Consider the following 6,052-nt stretch of genomic DNA (forward strand, 5'->3'; position numbering starts at 1 on the left):
ACTCTGATAGTTGGAACCTGTCCCAGACCCAATTAACCTTGTATATGTTTGAATAAAGTAACTGGATTGAGCTAGCCAGGTGTCAGTCTTTTCCAAGAAGGCCATCCCTCTCTGCTCCTTTGGGAAATGAAGGCTTAGGATCTTGGAGAGCTTCTCTATGTGGCAGCACCTACAACCCAACATCAAACAACATACACTGGAAAAGAGTCCCTTAAATGACTAACCTCTCATTATGTAGAAATTGGGACTAAGTATAAAGTCTCATCCCAAATGGTTTGGGGTAGTTTAATTGGCTTCCCTTGTGTATATGGGCTTTCTCTCAATTTACACCATATATTTAACCCTTGCCTTATACATTTTTACATTTTAAACATTAATTTATTTGTTCTTATATTTAGTGTGTGTGTGTGTGTGTGTAGTGTGTGTGTGTAGATATGTATGTGTGCAGGCACACATGTGTTACAGCATGACCTGCTTTCTCTGTTTAAGTTTATTGACTCAAGCAGTATGAAGCCAGAGTTCTTCCCTGAGGTTTATCCAGCTGCAGTTGAAGGAAAGAGAGGATTAATCCTCGGAAGAATCTCCAGGTCACTGAGTAGCTTCTAGGATATGGGATGAAAGGGATGAGTGGAGAAGAAACAGGGAGAAGAAATGGTGAATACTGAATGATGCTGTGTTCCCACCACTCACTCTTCAACTATACTTTGAAAACCAAGGGCAGTGTACTGCCAGCTTGCTTCAGTAGAAGATTTTTTTCATCACTCAAGGCAAATCCAGGTTTGTCAACTCAGCATCATGGTAAATAATCAAGTCTCATTTTTGGGACATCATCTTGGTTTTTATCTAATTTTCTTTCTGATGAAAATAATAATTCTTCTGTATCATTTGTGCAGGTGTTTCAGTGTGATAACATTTGATGACATGCAGAGTTTCTTCTTTAAAATTCTACCATACTTTTTAGATCCACTTTAGAGTACAGCTAACTTGTCCAAATACAACAATCTGGTTATGATCTCCAGGCTAACCCATCATTTCCCCCATTTTCTAGCTAAGTGGGCTCACTCTGGCATTTCTTATGGATAGCTGTATTACAAATTTCTGAATCAATTCTGTCTCCTGTAATTATTAACGATGGACTAGTTGCACCACCTCCCCCAGTCACTTGCCCAGGAACTTTAGACTTTTAGGGCCAAATTCCACCTCTAAGAATCTATGGGTCCACCTGAAGCCAGGTCCACAGTTCAGGTCAGATCGTAGGTCTGAAGCTTTATCAGACAACACCCAAGCTTCAGACCCATGCCTGCATCTCTAGGCTCCAATAAACCTAGAGTCCAGGCCTGCCCACCATGCTTGAAAATAGGTCAGTTCCTCAGGATGCTCGTCGCAGAGTACCTAAGACCCAGAACGACAGTTGCAGTATCAGGAGCCACATCTGTTCCCATGGAGTCAGAGCTCCACTGTACTCTGGGACAAGGGTCCATTGCCACCAATGGATCAAATGAAGGAAATGGGTAGATGTTAATTGAAAGGTACAAGATCTCAGGAAAGACCAATGTTTTGGGGCCTATCATATTTACAACATACAATATATTACCTACACCCTTGAAAACTGATAAGAGTTGATTACATGCTCTTACCACAAAAATTATTGTAATATGATAGGTTAACTAGTTCGGTTTGATCACTGTATACTCTTGTGGCTGTATATATAAAATGCAGTGTCAGTGTAAGTCAAAAGTAGCACTTGCTACAATTAACTAGCTTTCACCAGAGTAGCAGCATAAGAGTATTCATTAGAGTTAGGGCCGGTGTAGCTATTTCTCCAACAGGTGATTTTAGCTCATGTAAGACAGGCATCTTAGCTTACCCTCCAGTATAACTATCACTTATAGAAGATCACAGAGCGGGTAGATGAGGTAACCAGTTCTGCAAAGGGAAGGGAACATCGGGAAAGGAATGAGGGGTGGGAACTGTAGGGAGGGGGCATTTGAGCAGAGATCCGTTGGATGTGAGGATTCAGATACCTGGGACAAAACTGTACCTAGAAAGTAAGAGGAAAAGAGCTTGGAGGATGTTGGAAGGGAGGGTGGGGAGGGACAAAACTGTACCTAGAAAGTAAGAGGAAAAGAGCTTGGAGGATGTTGGAAGGGAGGGTGGGGAGGTGAATCTTGTTCCCACTAAGTCATTGGAAATATTCATCTGTGTGTGTATGTGGGGGTGAGTATAGGCCTGAGGTTCCCCTCTTTAAGAGCCATTGGGCAGAGATGACTCTCACATCCTCGTCTCAAGGCTCCTGCATATCCAAGGCAGCACCCCAAAAAGTCTCCCTGCTGCTCTGCCCTCTTATACTTTAAATCTCACTGAATTCTCCTTATTAGAACATCGCAGGGAAGGTGACATGACTCAGTGGGTAACGTGGTTGCTGCTGAGCCTGATGATCCGAACTTCATTGATATATATATATATATATATATATATATATATATATATGAACCAACTCCTGTAAATTGTCTTTGGCCATTAGCTAGCATACCATGGCTCATGCATCACACACACACACACACACACACACACACACACACACACACACGCAATTTTAAAAATTGGTGGCAGGAGCCCTGGTGATGAGTTCTGGCCCACTCAGATGGTCTCTACCTCGATGGACTCAGTGTCAGCTGAATAGTCACCTTCATGACATCTGCCAAATTGCATTTCTCATCAACCACAGTCACTGAAACCCAGTCTCTGCAGAGGTACTGGCTCACCGCATCTGCACACTCTCCAGGATCAGAGAGGGAAATTTAGGAGGGAACACTTAGAACTCTGCCTACTGCTGGCTCTCTTGGATGTAACTGATTTTGTTCTCACAAATCCATGAAGAAATCTTAGCTTTTTGTATTCTGAGCATATAACTTCTATTCTATTGTCAGGAACCTTCAGACTAAGCACAGAAGTAGATCTATGGATGTTTAAGTCTGGAATATAACCTTGTAGGCAAGAAACCTCTGACCGTGTATGTTGTGCACTGACAGCTTTTTTTTTCACCACTGTTGAGCCTGGTGGCAGATGAGATCACAAATTCCAATTTTTTTCCACAGTGTTTTTCTTTGTTGGTGACTGACATACTGGTTAGCATCCTGTCTCTAGAAAGAAGCACAACATACTGTTTAAACATGCTGCTCTATGGCAGTCCAGAGATATTTATCTGCAGCATCCTTTGTTCCTAATACATACAGTTCTGCATCCAGCAGCACATACAAAATTTTTACAAATCAACTCTCTCCAAATCCATGTTACTAGTTAAAATGACACACTGTGTTCTTGTAGAATGGAAAGCAGAGGGGGATTTAGTGGTAAGTGATTATGGCCTTTAAATATTTTTAAAAAGCAAAAATAGGGAATAAATTATTAGTTATCAAATCCAGGACTGAAAGTTAGAAGTTTCAAGGAATTGTATGCTTTTTATTATATCTGGAATCACTTTTCTAAAAGTTAAAACTAAAATAGAGTTCCCTGAGGGAGACTAGGCAGTCTGTAAATCAGGGAATGTTTCTCTAATATAGAAATAGTGACAGGAAAATGTAAACTCCACTACAGATGTGCTGTGCAGCAGGGTTCAGTAGCCTCCCCTGTACGGGACCAGTTATTAAAATCTCTGCTTGTTTGATTTTTGGTTTGGGCCTTGACTGTGCGTCAGTGAATGGGCATTGCTGAGTTCCATTAAAGCTTTAGAACATAAAATACTGGACCAGATTTGTCCTGGAAATTTTGATTTATCAACTCGGAATTGTGTGGATCTGAACATAAATTTTAAGTGTTATAAAAAGGTAGAAAGGCAATAACAGCATTTGCTTCAATTCACCTGTAGGGGGAGCTGTCCACCCCACCCCCACATTCAGGTGTGCCTCTAGGCACACACACACACACACACACACACACACACACACACACACACGCAAATGCAAATAGGCAAGACTCAAACTACTTATCCCCAAATAAAGGGGTGATATGATTATTTTCAAAACTGAAAACATACTTGAATTGTGTGTCCCTGACATAAATTATAATTTTCTCTTCAAGATAAGCATTTAAACACACCCGCACACACATGTATAATTACGGTTCTTAATATGTTTGCAATATAATTATGTCTTGGTGTGCAGGTACACTGTGAGATTATTACCACTATCAATGGTATGAAAACGGTCACCATCCCACATGACTATGATGTATGTGCCAGGTCACAGTTGTGTACACCTGTAGTAATCTAACACTCTGAAGATCTAGAGGTTGGAGTGATAGCTCAGGGGTGCTTGAAGAGGACCAATTCAGTTCCCAGCAACCATATCAGGTGGTCATATGATATCAAGTCTCCACCCGTTTTTGTGTTACTGTAATAAAATACCTGATACTGGGTGATACATACAAAATAGGGATTTCTTTGGTTCATATGTCTGATAAGTCTGACGAGTCCAAACAGCATGGTGGAAGAGTCTGGAAGGCATGGTGATAGTCTCCTGTCTGGGACTTCTGGCTGCATCATATGATGACAAAATACAAAAGAACCCGGGAAAAACTAATGCTAATTCTTCTTTAACTATATGGTAGAAATCGTCAATAAAGACATTATATTCTGAGCTTCTCTTTGGGGAAGTATTATTTATATTCTTTTTTTTCATTTATTCAACTGTTGTGTGAGTGTGTGTGCCTTCGGGCTTGATGGCAAATGCCTTTACCCACTGAGATACTTTGCAAGCCCCACAATTATTTTAGGCTTTTTAAGATTGTTTCACCAGGCAAACCTATTGGTTAGCTAATCAATAGATTCTGGGTATGCCAACTATGGAGTTAGAGTTGTATGTGTGAGGCTAAGTTTAAATTTTGGGTCCACAGAAAATAACCTGGCATCAGGGTCCATTGGGATTACACTGAGTCCACAGGGTTCATGCCTGGATCCTCGGTTCAGTGGAGCCAGGACTCTTATGTTTGAGGACTACCTTAAAGTGCTGACATTGAAACGAGCCTGCCTGGAAACTGAGCCTTCAGTGACCATATCCATGTACTCATGTCCACTGAATCTACAATAACTGTCCTGGAAAGGGGTCCACTGGGGTGGGCCTGTTGGTTGGGCTGGCAGTTATTATACTGGAGTGAGGGTGTGCAGGGCTGGCCTGATACTGGAGTTTCCTGAGATAGGCTTGGTACTAGCACCTCTGAAAGGTGATGCTTGCATTATTCTCCTTTATCCATGCAGAGCACATCGCCATGCTGTGCTGCCCAGGTTTGGGGGCAAAGTTTCACAGCTCATGTGAATCTAGCATTCTTCAATGCATCTTTGCCTATGTCTACATTCTCACCAGGTACTGGATTCCTCAGCACTTGGGAAGGTATTTCTGTTTGTGGAGAATTGTTCACGCGTATTCTCTGTCATCGTGTTTATACAACTTCCTGGAATTGCTAACATATTAAGTAGCTGAACCTGGACTGGGATGGTCATGGACCATATTGACAGGTTAAACAGTTGCAAGTGATGCCAGAAACCCAGTGTCAACATTGGCCAAGCAAATACCGCTTGCAGCGCCATATTTGGAGATCTTGGAAACTTCATTTTTCAAGAGGAGACTCCCCTATACCCAGAACCACAGAAGCGACTGTCCTACCAGGTAACCACCCCTATTATTTCGATCATCTTCTGTGTCATGGTTTTTAGTATAACTGTTTCTGTGTGGAAAATATCTATTGGCATAATGCACTTATTTCCTGAGAGTTTCTAAAAATGTAGAATGAATTGTTTTCCTTCGTACAAATATTTTAATGTATAATATTTTAAAATCAAGAATGAGTTTTTGATTGGTTTAAAAGTTTTAAGTTGGCTTGAATATTTTCAAAGATTTCCTTTACATAGAGATTGTGGGTGATAATTACTGTCTTTGTTTATAATAATTTGATATAACTTAAGAAATTAGTAACTTTAAAATTATTTTTATTAACTCTCTTTACAAAATTAATAGAAATAAACCTTTAAAATTAACAATAAACATACCGATATACA

This window comes from Mesocricetus auratus, unplaced genomic scaffold (genome assembly GCF_017639785.1).
Source record: "Mesocricetus auratus isolate SY011 unplaced genomic scaffold, BCM_Maur_2.0 Super-Scaffold_100026, whole genome shotgun sequence".
NCBI lineage: Eukaryota > Metazoa > Chordata > Mammalia > Rodentia > Cricetidae > Mesocricetus > Mesocricetus auratus.